Source organism: Hemicordylus capensis, chromosome 2, assembly GCF_027244095.1.
Source record: "Hemicordylus capensis ecotype Gifberg chromosome 2, rHemCap1.1.pri, whole genome shotgun sequence".
Lineage (NCBI taxonomy): Eukaryota > Metazoa > Chordata > Lepidosauria > Squamata > Cordylidae > Hemicordylus > Hemicordylus capensis.
In genome coordinates this window covers 121,974,858-121,991,536 of record NC_069658.1, presented here as the reverse complement: position 1 = coordinate 121,991,536, position 16,679 = coordinate 121,974,858, and the positions used below count along the sequence as shown (strand labels likewise).

The window sequence follows — 16,679 nt, the reverse complement described above, 5'->3', positions numbered from 1 at the left end:
GGCTGTTTACAGTTTAAACAGCAAGTAAAACCTAAAAATCATATAACGCAGATTGAAATTACCATGAACAAAACTTTAAAGCATCATAAATTTAAAAGCCTGATTAAACAGGTGTGTTTTCAGAAGTTGTTTATAAAACTTAAAAGGGGAGATTCTGCTGTTATTTCGGAGTGTGTGCCAAAGTCTATTTAGTATAGACTGATATGGCTTTTTACCAGGACACAAGCTGTACTTTCTGTGTTGTACCATCCTATAAAAAACAATTTTTTCTTCTAATGGGATTTTTATTGACAAGTCAAAGATGACTTGTATTTTTTGATTGGGTGTGTAGTGGTAGAATGACATCAACTAATTGTTACAAATATGTGTACCAGGACTTCTAAGGGCCTTTTCATTGGTGGGTTCAGGAGCAAGTGTCACAAGTAGGAAAATAAAGAACGGCATATCTTCACCACAGACTTGAGTTGTGTTTATGCCACAGAATGTGGTGGTATTCCTTTATGCTCTATGTAGAGCTCACATTTTTAATGCTCTCCTGTGTAAATACTCTTTTTTTTCTACGGAGGTTTTTACACTATATCTCCCACCTGCAGCCTGATGTGGTACAGTCTTGTTCTAATACCCCAGGACTCTACCACCTCATTCTGTTGCATACAGAGACCAAACCTTAAACTGGTTTAATAGTCATTCTTGCTGCCCTGGAAGCCGTAGTTCTGTGATGGGGGCTTGGAATCTCTCTTAGCACCTTCACCAAATTACCAGTCCCAAGCTTCTTTGAAGAGAGCTATGACAATCAAGCTGGGATAAAACTGATATGTCTTTTCATTGTAGATATGTTCGGTGTACAATATGTTCAGCCGTAAGGCAGAACAATGTAATGAAAACTGCTTTGCTTGTAATATAAAGGTGGTTGCTGATCAGTCTCGTCAGACATTAAACAATAATTTTGATCCATATGTTGATTCAGATTAAACAATAATTTTGATGCATATGTTGGTTCAGATTCAAAAATCACTCAGATAGTCACTCGACATTTTATTTGTTTATTTAGCACTTCTATATATCTCTAAAAACATAAAGCTCATGGTGCCTTACACAAAACGTAACACATTTCCATCAAAAAATGTAATGTTTTAACCACTGAGACACTGATCTTGGCTGTGGTCAGATCCATGTCTTGAAAGACGGTTCAAGCACACACGTCTGGCACTGGATGTGAAAAGTGTCAGCAAATTGAGTATTACTTAGCCAGGTATGTAGAGACATGAGTTATTTTGAGAACTAATGCATTGTAGTAAGGAAGAGAGCTGGTCTTGTGGTAGCAAGCATGACTTGTCCCCTTAGATAAGCAGGGTCTGCCCTGGTTGCATACGAAAGGGAGACTAGAAGTGTGAGCGTTGTAAGATATTCCCTTCAGGGGATGGAGCCGTTCTGGGAAGAGCATCTAGGCTCCAAGTTCCTTCCTTGGCATCTCCAAGATAGGGCTGAAAGAGATTCCTGCCTGCAATCTTGGAGAAGCTGCTGCCAGTCTGTGTAGACAATACTGAACGAGATGGACCAAGGGTCTGACTCAGTATATGGCAGCTGCCTATGTTCCTGTATAGTAGCTAAAGGTTGGGTTATGAACCAGGAAGTCCACCAGATTCTCATCTCAACCATGAACTCATCAATTGGCCTTGGGGCAAACTAGATCTGACTTTAAACAAGCTTTTTAATCTGGTGCGTGTGTGTGTGTTGGGACAGTGAAGGGATGGGAATCAATCCTTTCCCTTGCACCATTTTTTCCACTGACAATCTCCAAAGTTTCTGTTTGCAACTAGTAGCCTGGAGGGATGATCTTCTGTGGGGAAATGGCAGCGGGGTAAAGTTTTAACCCTCCTCCCATGCCCATAGTCCTTATCTGAAAGGGCTTATGGTTAAAAATAAATAAATAAAATGGCAAATCCCAAACTCAGGATTGAGATTTGTTTAAGTTGCATCTATTGTAGGGATGTGCAATACATTTCGGGTACAGAATGATCTCTAGCCAAAACAGCCGATTTCGGGTGATTTGTTCCTGAAACGAATCACCCTCCTAGCCCCCTGAAATGTTTTGGAGCCAAAACGAATCACCCCATTTCGGCTCCAAATTATCTGTTGTTTCGGCCCTCCATTTTGTGGCCGATAAAGTGCTTCTTCTTCCTCCTCCATTTTGAGCAATGACATCTATTTGAATTTCCCGCCTTTTTGCCTCTCATTGACTTCAATGCAAAAAGGTCCAATCTGACGTCTACTTGAATTTCGGGTTCCAGGGCCAAAAGAGTGGGGTGGGGTGGTAGTGCCTTATGGGTGGAGGCTACCACCCAAATTGCAGAGGGATTGGGCAAAAGGCTGGTTTTTGGTGAATGGTTGAATTTTACGTGTCTTTAAGGCTTTTCCTCATAAGGTATAATGGAGGTTTCAGCAGCCCCATAACTGCACTTGGGGGGTGCTGGGGTGGCCCAGAGTGAGTGGTGATGTAGCGCACATAGGGTGCCAACTACCCCCATGGGTTTCTAACCCATGGGGTACAGGGTTCTGTTGTTTCTGAGGTGTTCTGAGTGTGGATTCTCTGATAGCAAATGAGATTTTCAATACAAACCATGAATCCACTTCTCATTTGCTATCAGAGAATCCACACTCAGAACACCTCAGAAACAACAGAACCCTGTACCCCATGGGTTAGAAACCCATCGGGTTGGTTGGCACCCTATGTGTGCTACATCACCACTCACTCTGGGCCACCCCAGCACCCCTCAAGTGCAGTTATGGGGCTGCTGAAACCTCCATTATACCTTATGAGGAAAAGCCTTAGATGTGTAAAATTCAACCATTCACCAAAAATCAGCCCTCTGCCCAAATCCTTTGGAAAAATTCTGGTAGCTTCCTTGCCCCTCTTGGGCACTACCACCAACCCCACACCACTCTAGGCCACCCCTTTCCCCCCGACATGAAGTGATACACCCTCCATTATACCTTATGGGGGGAAACCTTAAAGACACGTAAACTTCAACAATTCACCAAAAATCAGCCCTTTGCCCAATCACTCTGCAATTTGGGTGGTAGCTTCCACTCATTAGGCACTACTACCCCACCCCACTCTTTTGGCCCTGGGACCCGTTTTCTTGAACCGAATCGATTCGGATTTGGATTAATTCGGATCTGAATCGAATCTGGGTTGATTCAAATGGGTCAGATTCAGACCCAAAAACCAATTGGGGGTGTTTTGATTCAGATCCGAATCAAAACACCGAAAATCCAAATTGCACACCCCTAATCTATTGTGGCCCTAGAAAAGTCACTGCCTGACATCCTAACAGGGTGCTTGCGGAAGGACGCCGCAGTAGCACAAAAGCTGTTGTGCTAACGGCTTACACTAAGTCTGGCGCTGCCATTCTAGACAAGCATTGTGCTGCCACAAGTATGGTAGTTCTTGAACAATTGTGGCATGGCTCATTTGTTTTAAAGGGTACTCCCGTGCCAATTACACACATCTGTTTTTAGCAGAACTATGTGATCCTCGTGCATTAACACAAATTTGCTTACTATGCAAGTGCTATTGTTAGGATGTGAGCCACTAAGTCTCAGCCTCAGTCTCACTTGCAATGGAGGAATAATAATAATACCAACCTGCCTTTCTGGGTTATTGTAAGAATTCCTAAGAAGGCTACTGTGATTGTGGCTGTAGTATCCTAAGGCAAAGCAAACACCCTTGGTCCTCGGGTCTTAGGAGACCTGAGGGGCTGATTAGTGGTTGCAGGGTGCAAGCACCTTCTCTCCCCCCCTCTCTCTCTCTACACACACACACACACACACACACTCTTTCAATCAAACTCTTCTAAATATGTCGTGCTTTCTTACTCTACATTGAACACTTAACAGATATATTTCTCTTTTTTAGGACTCACGTGGACCAAGCAGCCTATTTTCCTACCCTCTATGGTTTTAATCTGGACTGCGTTGTGTTTTTTTTTTTTACTGCACCATACGTTCCATCTCCTGTGATGTAAATGACAATTTTTATTACTTCTTGGTGAGAATATAATTCAAGAACTGTACAGTAAAGTTGTCAACTGCATGTTCCTATTAAGAAGTGGAAGGGAGGTGTGGTTCCAGTCACAAGGGGCCCGGGGAGGAGTAGGAAGTGTAGTAACCCTATTGCTTTCCACAGGCATTTTTTCCCTTTATAAAAGAGATTCCTCTTTCCCTCAACCCCCTTTTTATAAGGATTGTGTATATACCGTTAAGGAAAAAGAAATCAAGAGAAGAAAAGAGGAGAGAAAACAAATGAGTTGTGCTAAAAGCCAAGCTGTTCTAGTAATAAGGCTGTAATGCTGATATTGATTCAGGCACTGAACAGACATTCCTAGCCCATGTGGTTTGTGTATTCCTGTCTGAGTGGGTGGTCTGCTCTGGGTGGAGAGTGAATGATGCTAAAGGCAGCAAGATGGCTTAGTTTCTGAGCAGCAGAGAGGAACTCCAGGGCTAAGCTGCCATCTTCCAAAGATCCTCCAGGATAAAGTAGCCTTCATCTTGGTTGTGAGAAAAGGTTAAGCTTTAAATTCCTTTAATTTGATCCTGTTACTCTGCACTGTGCCAAGCTGCATGGCAGCAATTTTGGCTGTGATTATTAATTATTTGGGGTGTATATTAAGAGTTTGGGGGAAATATTGAGAAATGGGTGAGTGATTAAAAGAAAAAAAGGTCTGTCCATCCACTTCTATTTTCTGTCTGTGAAGTAATCCTCCCTTCAAAGCTCTTTTTTAAAGTACTACTTTGTAGGGGATAGGGGAAACCTGTCTCAAGTTTGTTCCATTATTTTTTAAAAAAACTTGGTTTAAAATAAAGCCTGTTGAAGAATGTGTATCTAGCTGGGCGAATGCCACACAAGATGGCAATCTTGGAGAGGCTAGAGGCTTATCTCGTCTGTCTCTCTCTTACCCACAGAGCTTACAGTTTATGAAGTGCTTTAAATGTGTTTTTCTCCAAATATAGGAATATTGGCAAGTGGTAAAATGTGCGTTCTTGAAATGTGGCCAAGTGAACAGGAGAGGGTGGGAAAGATGACATGCAGCCTCCCTGTTCTTCTACATGTTTGTTTCCCTAGTTGCAGCTATATGTGCATTTGGAAAGATCTTTCAATCTTGTTCAGTTATCCCTGCTAACTGAACAAAAGGGGCACCTTTTAAAAGTGATTATTCTCTTTATTGAGCAGGGGAGAGCAACTGGCCCTATCCATCCCCAGCACAGCATCCCTCCAGTGGCTATTGCTGGTTTCTATCTTATGTTTCTTTTTTGGATTGTGAACCATTTGGGCACAGGGTGCTATTTTATTTATTTATATCTATGTAAACCATTTTGGGAACTTTTGTTGAAAAGCGGTATATAAATATTTGTCGTATTTGATCTGAAGTGGCCTTATGTCAAATAGGACAATGATACCACTTCTAGTGAGAGTAGTTTTATATCTCATCTACGGCTATGATGAATATTTGCTGTAGTATTCATAGTATATTTGTGAATATTTGGCACAGCCTTCCTGTGACAGGGTGTTGGAGGTGTTAGTTGTGATGCTTACTACTGTCCTTATGTTCTTTATAGATGTATAATTGTGATGTTTGTTTCTTGTTCTTATGTAGAGGGAAACTCTTATCAATGGCTAGTAGTCTTGATGGCTACTGCTCAGGTTAAGAGACAGTATGACACCGAATACCAGATGCAAGGGAGTCACAGGAGCAGCTGGTATACCTTCATCTCCTGTGCTTGTGTGCTTCTCAGAGGCATCTGGTTGGTCACTGTGGGAAACAGGCTGTTGGATTAGTGAGGTCTTGGCCTCATCCAGCAAAGCTATTAGGTTTGTTATATTACAGTTATAGTCTGCCTTTCTTCCAGCATACTTATTTTCCTCAGGCAAATGTCCTTCCAAGCATTGACCAGGCTGCGACCTGCTTAGTTGGATCATGGCTGCTGCCTCGTGAGCTTGCAGAGCATGTACTATTTGTCCTTCCCCCTTTAAAAAAAATCTAGCTGAATGTTTGCTTCTTCATAGGACCATACAGAAGAAGAATGTATAGCCACTCAAAATGTAACCACCTTACTACAAAACTGAGATTTGATGAGTTGCAGTGGCTCCAGAGCCTAGGCTCCAGCTCAGCTTCACAAGGGTCCATGATCTGAATCACTCTCCATCTCCTGATCCTATCAAGTCTGCAAAATAAAAGTACTACCTTTCGGGCAAAATGCACAGATTGGATGCAACAAATGCTCACTTATTGGTTTGGGTTTTTTAAGTTCACGCTGAAGGCCTTTAGACTAAACAGAATACACTATCTCAGGGTTTCTTAACCTTGGGCCCCCAGATGTTGTTGGACTACAACTTCCATCATCCTCAGACACAAAGGCCATGTCTGGGGATGATGGAAGTTGTAATCCAACAACATCTGTGGACCCAATGTTAAGAAACTCTGCAGTATCTGATTCCAGACCGTGCTTCGACGTTAAAAATTAAACTGAGTAGACGTAGATAAACTCAAGTATTTGTTTCATGTTCATATTTAATGTCAATATGATGATTTTGTATATTTTTACAAATGTAGTCTTGCACATTCAAGAAACTTCATCTTTCTGGTGACTTACTCTTATCAACTACCCGGCAGTAAGATAGAATGCCTTGCGGAAGTATTGACAGGTCTAACTAACTTGTTGAAATGCCCTGAAATCTATTTGGGTTGAGCCAGGCAATTACTTTGCAAGCCTGTCAGCATAAGTTGCAGTGCTTTCATGAATCAGAGCCACAGAAAACTTTTACAGGGCAAATTTTGTGGAGGTTTGATCACTAGTTGCATTGAGAGAATGATGAGACCAGACATCTGCAGATGGGAGAACGAGCACAGGCAAATGCCTGGCCAGAATTGTATTAACAATTAAAACAGGCAAAAGATAAAATGCAGCTCAGGCATCTGTTGTAAGGAAAAGGGGATACTGGAGGGCAGTGTGATCTAAGAACCTAAATGAAAACACACTACCCTCTGCCAGAGTTAAGAACTGTCTTCCCAGTGAGTGTGATAAGACTAAGCTATAAGGTGTACCTGTCCAGGCCCACAACAAGCAAGAACTATACCATACCCCAAAATGGCAGGTCAAGAAAAATGGGTATTTCTAGGTCCAAATAATAACACAATACAACTTAATCAAAGTTGATTAAGTAACACCCTTCTCACTTTTACAAAATTAACATTAAACCATGAAGCTGCTCTCACCACTACAGACAGATCCAACTAAGCAGTTGAACCATTCCTGCCATACAAACACCCTGATAAAAACAATAAAATGTTCACCTTCAACTCAGCAACATAAGCTTTCCCCTCTATTTGCAAGAGATGTATGCCATCTTTCCCTAAAAGCTGGTGCCTAGGAAAGCGGAACTCTGGCTGAAACATGAAGACTCCCCTGCACCAGGAGAGTATCTTTGCAATTTCTGCATTAACCTTTTTCCTGTCCTGATTAAGGGCACCAACATCATGGACCCCAGGCCAACACAACTGTGATAACAATGTGGTGACATTTCTACAAAACAAAACAGTGAAGCAGGGCACAGCAACATAACTCTGCTCCCGTCACTGGACACCTGGGATATGAACTGCCAACTTGGCACTTGAACCAGATCATTCTCCCCAAGATGTAAAACTAAACTATCAGGGAGCTGTCTCCATGAAAGAAGAGCCTCCAAACTAAGCACCAGATCATTCCAATATATTTCCCACCTGTAAGCTCAGTAGATGTCAGTTCTCAACTAGAAACCCAGATGAGAATCCTGACAATGACAAGGCCAAAGGAGATGCTGTGCCCAGTTATCCATATCACCACAGCTCTGTGTCTGATTCTATAATCTCAACAGAACTTTTTAAAAAATCGAACTAATACAGCCCCTTCCTGATGTGAGGTTTAAATGCTCCAGAAGTCTCTCTCCCTGTACACACAAGGTCACACAAGGCGTTCAATTTGGCTTCGGACAATCAAGATACCCTCCAAACAGAATCCAATTCAATACCCAAGGATTGAAGGGAACTGGATGGGCCCTCAGTCTTTTCGGGTCCTCCAGCTCCACCATGAGGGAAGCAAAGTCCTGCAAGGCCCATGCACAAGTATCTGCACCAGGGGGCCCCATGAAAAGAGACTCTTTACATAGTGCAAAATGGAGGAATAGCTAGAAACATAAAATACTATTGCAAAAATGTCCTAAACATCTCAAAGGTAGAACATGAAATAGAGCAACCCATGGATTAAAAAAGTATTGATCCACAAAGCAAAAAACCAGCATATCAAATTCATCTGCATGCACTGGCAGAAGGCAGACTGAATGCCATACCCATGCTCGAAAGCTGTGTCAAAAGACACATATTTGACTGAATACAAATATGGGTCAATAAAATCATTAACAGAGTTACCTTTCATATGGGACAAATGATGGGTAAACCTGAACTCTCCCCAGGGATCTTCTTTGGCATGATCCCAAAGGGGAAATCCTAAAGTTGGGCAGAGGAAGGCTCTCAAATGGGCCTGACATTCTGCCACCTTCAATCTCCTTAAACATCTTTGATCTCACAATATCTCCCATCCCCAAGACAGATCTAAGGTTACTGGAGAGGTGGAAAGCCCTAGGACCTAAATATGGAACCATAAGCATTGCTAAAGCCTGCTTTCAGGCATTCTGCCTTTCACCTTTCCAGATAAGAAGCTAAGTATTTACATTGAATTTACATCATTGAGGCCCTTGGGGGGGTGCATCCCGAAGATTGCTTTCTTCTTGTGGCAGCTGCTGCCCACCAATGGGCTACCCACACAAAAGCAATTACAAGCTGGATATTTTACCCGCAATGGGAGATTCGGATATGAGAATATTAAATGCTCAGCACACTAGCCTTCTAGGCTCCATGACTCCTTCCCAGCTTCCACTTTCCAATATGGGCCCTGAGCAGTTCCCACTGAAAGCAGATGACTGCTATCAGCCCACTTGCCCGCAGACACCCTCTCAAACCACAGTTCATGATCTTTCTTATCCCATGGGAGGGACCACTGCACTGTGCATGTAGACACATTCATCATAGACCATCCAAGAGGAGCCCATGTAGGAATTTTAAGCCCTATCAATAATGTTACAAATACTTAACTAAAGAAGTATTTGCCTTGGCTGCAAGTACTTGCCATGGCTGCACCTGGATTGCCACAGCCATAAATAGAATGTAAAGTCCATTCTCCCCATTCTTTTCTTCTTTGGGGTGCTTAAGAGCATAGGAACTCTGCTGGATCAGGCCCGCGGCCTATCTAGTCAAGCATCTCGTTTAACGTAGTGCCCCACCAGATACCTCTGGGAAGGCCACATTCAAAAGCTGAAGGCAAGCCCTCTCTCCTGCTTTTACTCTCTGCAACTGGTATTTAGAAGCATCTTGCCTCTGAGGCTGGAGGTGGCCTATAGCCCTCAAACTAGTAGCCATTGATAGACTTGTCCTCCATGAATTTATCTAAACCCCTCTTAAAGCCATCCAGGATGTTGGCTGTCACCACCTCTTGTGGCAGAGAATTCCTTAGGTTAATTATATGTTGTGTGAAAAAGTAATCCTTTTTGTCAGTCCTAAATTTCTTGGCAATCAGTTTCATGGGAATTACCCCTGGTTCTAGTGTTATGTGGAAGAGACAAAAATTTCTTTCCCTCTTTCTCCACATCATGCATGATGTTATAGCCCTCTGTGTTGTCTTTTTTTCTAAAGTAAAAAGCTCCAGGTGTTGTAGCCTTGCCACATAAGGAAGGTGCTTAGGCCCTTGATCATCTTGGTTGCCCTCTTCTGCACCTTTTCCCAGTTCTACGATGTCCTCCTTAAGATATGGTGACCAGAACTGTATGCAGTAGGGATGTGCTCTAATGGGTTTGTGCACTGCTGGGAGGAGGGGGGAGTTACGGTATGATGCTGACTGGGCAGCAAGGAGGTATGCCCCTGCCCTGCACCACCTATTTTGGGGAGAGTGCCAGCGGTCGGGGGGATGAGCACCCTCCCTGCTCCTTAAAGGTAATCCCTCCTCCTCCGTAAAAGGACCGCTGAACTGGTTTGCACACATCTCTAGTATGCAGTACTCCAAATGTGGCTGCACCATAGTTTTGTATATGGGCATTATAATGTTAGCAGCTTCATTTTCAGTCCCCTTCCTAATGTTTTCAGGCATGGATTTGGCCTTTTTCACAGTTCCCGCACATTGAGTGGACACTTTCAATGAGCTGTCCACCATGACCCCAAGATCCCTTTCCTGGTCGTTCACCGACAGCTCAGACCCCATCAGCATATATGTGAAGTTGCGGGGTTTTGCTCCAATATGCATCACTTCACAGTTTCTAACATTGGACCACATTTGCCATCTTGTTGCCCACACCCCCAGTTTGGAGAGAACATTCTGGAACTCCTTGCAATCTCTTTTGGATTTCACTACCCTAAATAGTTTGGTGTCATCTGCAAATTTGGCCACTTCGCTGCTTACTCCAACTTCTAGATCATTTATGAATAAATTAAAAAGCTGTTCCCAGTACAGATCCCTGGGGGACCCCACTTCTTACTTTCCTCCATTTAGAGAACTGTCCATTTATATCCACCTTCTGTTTCCTGTCCTTCAACCAATTACCAATCCACACATGATTCTGTCCCCATATCCTATGACTGCTAAGTTTTCTCAAGAGTCTTTGATGAGGAACTTTGTCTAAAGGTTTTTGAAAGTCCAGATAAACTATGTAAACTGGATTACCTTTATCCACACACCTGTTGACACTCTCAAATAACTCTAAAAGGTTAGTGAGGCAAGATTTACCTTTGCAGAAACAAAACGCTGGTTTTACATTTATTACAATGTAATCTTTTGTGGACCACAGTCCACCATCAGATACGTGAAGTGTTGTCCTTAGTTGGCAGTGGGATGCGTCTTCCTGCCTGCCTGTCTAGACAAGTGTGTATAAAGAAAAACAGTGAAACCAAATGGCCATGAAATGCAAGTAGTACCTTTTGCTGCAATGTTTGCATTTAATGGCCATTTGCTTCCACTTATAGTGTCTGTGTGTGTGTGTGTGTGTGTGCATGCATGCGCACACACATACCTACCTACACCTGCTTTGTGCATTCAAAGAAGTTGTTTATTTGTTTATTGGATTTAAATACCGGCTAGTATAAAAATCTCAAGGCAGTGTACAGAATTAAAACATAAATTATAATATAAAACATTAAAATTCATAAAAAGATAAAAACACATTCAAATTTAAAAGTTTAGTCTCAGTTGAAGGCCTGGGAAAATAGGTATGTCTTCAGGGTCCTCCTAAAAACAAACAACGTAGAGTCTTAAAAAAAACAAAGAAGGCTTTAATCCCTGAAAGCTTTTGCTACAATACATTTATTGGTAAACTTGACAGGTAATGGTTGAATTTCCTACTGGGTGACTTTAAAAGTAGTTTATAAATATTCATTGTATTCGTATGTAGATGGCCATGATGGATGTCTAGGTGTTTTAGTCCCTCTCACAACTGCCAGTTTTTCTAATATATACCTGCACATCTCTGTTTATTTATTGATTGATTACATGTATATCCCACCTTTTTTCCATCATGGAGCTCAGAATGGCTTGCATGAGGTTCCCTGGTGGTCACCCATCCAGACACTGACCAGACCTAGACCTCAGTTTCAGCAAGATGACCGTATCATGTGTCTTTTGATGGTGCTCTGACACATTTTATGTCTAGTAACAAACAAGCATGAAGAGGTGGAACCTAAAGTTAGTTCCTTCCTTCCAAATGCTAGCCTCAGAAAAATGATAGACACTGCTGGTGATCCTACAACTTCAATTAGCCACCAGCAGAGAGGACCTTAAACTTTTAATAGAAGACATCAGAAAACAACAAGAGGGTCTAAGCTTGAAGCATAAAATAGATCCTCTGGGGAGAGCAAACGAGAAGCATTTGTGTTAGCCTCACTGTAGCCAACAAAACTATGGACAATAGTATGGAACTAGGCCACCCTCTTCAAAGAAGAAGATGGGCCTTTTAAAAAGAAAAAGACAACTCAAGCACAAAGTTGAACATCTAAAGAATGATTCATGCCAGTGTGAATCCATCTCTGAATGCCAGTTCTGGAGAAGTCGTCCTGATTTACCTAAAGAACCATGAATCACGTTAACTGGGAAAACCTCCGCACACCATGCCTGAAGCATGAGAAGTCAACACTTCTGTACTGGTGAGGGGCAGGGCAGGCAGAGCATCAGAGACGGATCCAGGAAAATGTATAGCTCAGTGAGTGGCTCTGTAAACTTGTGAAGCAGGAAGATAGTATTGCTCTGATTCTCAAAAGAGCACACTGCCTAAGAGCCTTTTCTGAAAAACAGTCTATTCACCTGAGTGTGGCAAATTCATGCACCACCATACAAGAGAATGATTGGAGCCTGGAAACTGAACCATTTAATATTGCCACTCATATATTTAAAGCATTTTTCCAGACACCTTTAAAGGGAAAACAACATAGACAGACTGGAGCAACAAATGGAGCTCCTTTTTTCTCACACCAGGACGGCTTCCAATTACTTGGCTCTCTAAGTCTGGCTCTACCAGTTCCAGATCAGCCCTTCTGAGCTTCCTGAAGCACAGCTGGGTCACTCAGTCTGGGGAAACCTTCCCACACCTTGCCTGAGGCATTCTAATCCACTTGACTGGTTGATTGATTGATTGATTGATTCATTCATTCATTCATTGATAGATACATACAATTTTTAATTTATGGTACATTTACTACAATTTTGGTTATAATCGATATGCTGATATATATTATTACAACTGATATGATGATGCTCTAAGAAACAATTAGAGGGGGTGGAAATCAGTCCAACCCATTTGCACATTAAGGCGGGGGTGAGGGTGGAATTAAATCTTCTGTTTCAGCTTTTGCAATCTTGGAGACATACCCAAATGTGTTTTAGATCTCGATTAATTAAATTCAGCCGCTCAACAAGGGTCTGTCATGTATAGGACAATGAATAGACAAGGCAACTGGTTGAGTGTTACCATTTGTCGCTGCCTCGGGGGCAGGCTTAGAAGTTGGATGCCTCCTGCTGCAAAACAGGGGGGGAAATGTGTATATAAAACATGGGTGGCTATGCCATTTCAAACAGTCAAGAATATGAAGTTAATATTCAGAGTTTTATTAAGCTTTCTAATTTTCTTGTCTCCTTACAGTTTTTTGTTATGGGAATCTTACCTTCCCATGAAGCAAATTGGAAAAGTTGGGAAAACAACTATTGGAAAGCTTTTGTTTACATTCTGCTGATGAGGCAGGCATGTCTTCTTTCAACCCAAAGCCTTCTTTCCCTCTTTTTTCTCGTTTATCCACTTTTCTCATTCAGCATTTCCTTTTTCTACATTGTCTTGCGATACACTTGATCACTGGTGTCTGAATACATGAATGGTCTCCACTAAAAAGCAGCATGTTTGAAGTGATAGGAGGATGCTGGAGATTTTGTCTCCGTGATGGTCCACATATTTACATTTTTCCCCAGTTGCTAATTAAAGTGAAACCTCAAATTGCACTCCCACCTTGCAACTTCCACTTCAAGACATTAATTGACTTAATTTAAGTGGTAGACTGCCTGGGAGAGAAGTGCTTAACCATTTCCCCACCTGCAACTTCTTCCTTCCCTGACCCTTCCCAGCTGGGATTTGGCCTATGGTTCCATTAAAGTAAAGGTAAAGTTGTGCCGTTGCTCTGTTGGCACCCACAGAACCCTGTGGTTTTCTTTGGTAGAATACGGGAGGGGTTACCATTGCCATTTCCCGCCCAGTATGAGATGATACCTTTCAGCATTTTCTTATATTGCTGTTGCCCGATATAGGTGTTTCCCATAGTCTGGGAAACATACCAGCGGGGATTTGAACTATTGCAGATATTTTAATATAAAAGTTATCCTTCATGGATCAGGTGAGAGATCCAGCTTTTGTGGATTCTGCCATTTTTTAAAGTGTCATGGTGTGTAACCTGCTAGCCACAGCAGTGATGAAGACACCTGTCCAGATGGCTTGCATCAGATGGGCATGACACAGTGAAGAGGAGCAAGGACTTGACAGATGATCAGGAGCGGACTAGCAAGTGAGTGGGCAGGGCAATCCAACTGTCCCCCCCCCCATTTGTATTTACACAGGTGTTAAATAATTGCTGCAGTTCCATTACTATGTTTATTGGGTGGCTTTGCTGGAGGAATTAAGCAGTTCCCCCAAAGCTGTTCTGTGATCTAATTAAAGTAACGTTTGATTAATACACTTCAGGTGACTGATTGCTTCTGAAACAAGTCTTAGTGATTCCCAGCTTCTGTGTCCTGAGAGAAGTGTTAAGCATGCCATGAAAACCAAATTTAACAATTAACTACTGTTATGCCCATTTCTGAAGGAGACTGTCTCCCGTGTCTATGTGTGTATTACGGCTTGCCCCGCTATGCCCACAGGGGGCAAGCCAAGCCACTACATCCCACGGGGGAACGGCTCGCCCTCCTAAAACCCAGAGGAGGGGAGCCATCCACGGCTTGCCCCACTATGCCCACAGGGGGCAAACCAAGCCACCGCATCCCACGGGGAAACAGCTCGCCCTCCTAAAAACCCAGAGTAGGGGAGCCACCTACGGCTTGCCCAGCTATGCCCATGGGGGGCAAGCCACCACACACTCCACCCTACCTTGGTAGAGAGGAGCTCCACCAGAGCTGCGGACAAGCCCAGTGAGGTTTCTTTTTTCCCCTGCAGAAGGATGCCAGACCACCTGGAAACCCCCAGAGGACACCCCGGACGATGTGCCACCTCCCACCCACAAGTTGAGACCGGGTTCCCCCTCTCTCCTGGCTTGGACACTATCCTGGACTCTGTCCAGATTCACATACGCGTGGAACCGAAGGAGAACTTGCATACATTGGTGATGCCTTGCAGCTCGCAACTAACTCAGATGGACACTTATTTTCTTATGGCCGTCTGGACCTGCATGTATGTATGTACGTATGTATGTAACCTCCCGCCTCGGGAACGTGATGTATAACATATCTGCATGCTAAACGAACCATGCCAGCACAGTGGCTGACCATGCCAGGAACTCCTGCTGACGACACCCCTGGAGGACCCCCTGGACCTGGAGAAGACCCTCCGCCGTCAAGGACCCACGCCCAGAGGCTGCAATTGGCAGAAGAAGACTGGCACGGCCCTGCCGGCCACACGCAAGGTGAGGCTGGGATCTGGCCCTCCCTTGGACCTTTTGGACATTCCTCTCACTGAACTCTTTTAATCGGACTCTACCCAAACCCGTAGGAACTTGCGTACAGTGCTATATTCTCTCTACCATTGCAACCACACATTCGTTAGTATGCGGCCGTGTTTTATCGGGAAATTCTATTCACTGTTGCTTTTGTAAACCATATGTTAAACATTCTCTAATAAAAGTCAATCTGCTCTGGCTTTGCTTCCTTAGCTTCAATTGAGGTGAGCAATATGGCCTCTTCTTTCCACTGCATGTGATTGGATCACATCCCATGCAGAGATGCAGCAGAATTATCCACATTTCTTGAGACTGCTTGTTATGGCTCTGCTGTGGACTTTTCAGTCAGGGTAATGTCCAGATCAGTGACTCTCACAGAATCATAGTGTTGGATCCCTCTGAGGTTCCTTTTGTTGTACTCAGAAAGGTAAATCTGATGTGAAAGTGAAATATTCCTCCAATTTTTATTCAGGAAGGAAAGTGTGCCTCATTTTTGGAAGTTTCCTGCACTTTCCAAAGAAGAAGAGATGTCATTGATTCATTCAGTTTCTATACCACCCTTCCAAAATGGCTCAGGGTGGTTTACAATTAAAACAAAAAAATTAAAATCAATTAACAGTTAAAACAATGGTTATAAAAAACCATAAAACAACAATTAAACAGTAAGAACTGTTTTAAAACCCTGGGAAACCAGGTTACAACATCAAAACCATTTACATCAATTTAAAGACCCTGGAAGGTTTTTGAGCCAGGCCAAACAGATAGGTTTTGAGGGCTCTCCTGAAAGCCAATAATGAATTCAAATTACGGATTTCTGCAGAGAGTGCATTCTACAGGCTAGGAGCGACTACTTATTTAGCATATAAGTAATTGAAAATTACTTTGTTTTCAATTTTCATCTTGTTTACAAATGCTTTGTAGGCAATTGATCAATGTTTGATTGTGTGCATGTAGAAATTGGGGGAGACGTTGATATTTTTTCTCCTTCTACAATAAGTGTGAAGAGAAACCCAATAACTATGCCTACATGACTTTCTGGAAGCTAATCTTGGACCAGTTCAGCTGATACTTTCAACACATGATTAGATTCCTCTAAGTACAAATGATAATCTGAATGGAAAACCACATATTCTCCATCCTGGGTTTAAACACCAGCTGTAATGTAGAATTTCAAATGTGGGGTAGTCACTATCATATGATTAGATACGAATGTGACAAATATTTATACCACTTCTCAATAAAAGTGCCCCAAATGGGGGGGGGTGTATACAGGTGAAACTTGGAAAATTAGAATATCGTGCAAAAGTCCATAATGAGCCCCTGGTGGTGCAGTGGTAAAACTGCTGCCCTGTAACCAGA

General features: G+C 42.7%; 1 long non-coding RNA gene across 1 annotated transcript; it reads left to right on the top strand.

Moving 5' to 3' along the window:
• Positions 1-4,097: 4,097 nt before the first annotated feature.
• Positions 4,098-15,518, top strand: LOC128342104 (uncharacterized). Its single transcript, XR_008314779.1, has 3 exons — positions 4,098-4,567; positions 13,271-14,177; positions 14,822-15,518. It is a non-coding gene; the product is annotated as an uncharacterized LOC128342104 (long non-coding RNA).
• The last annotated feature ends 1,161 nt before the right edge of the window (positions 15,519-16,679 follow it).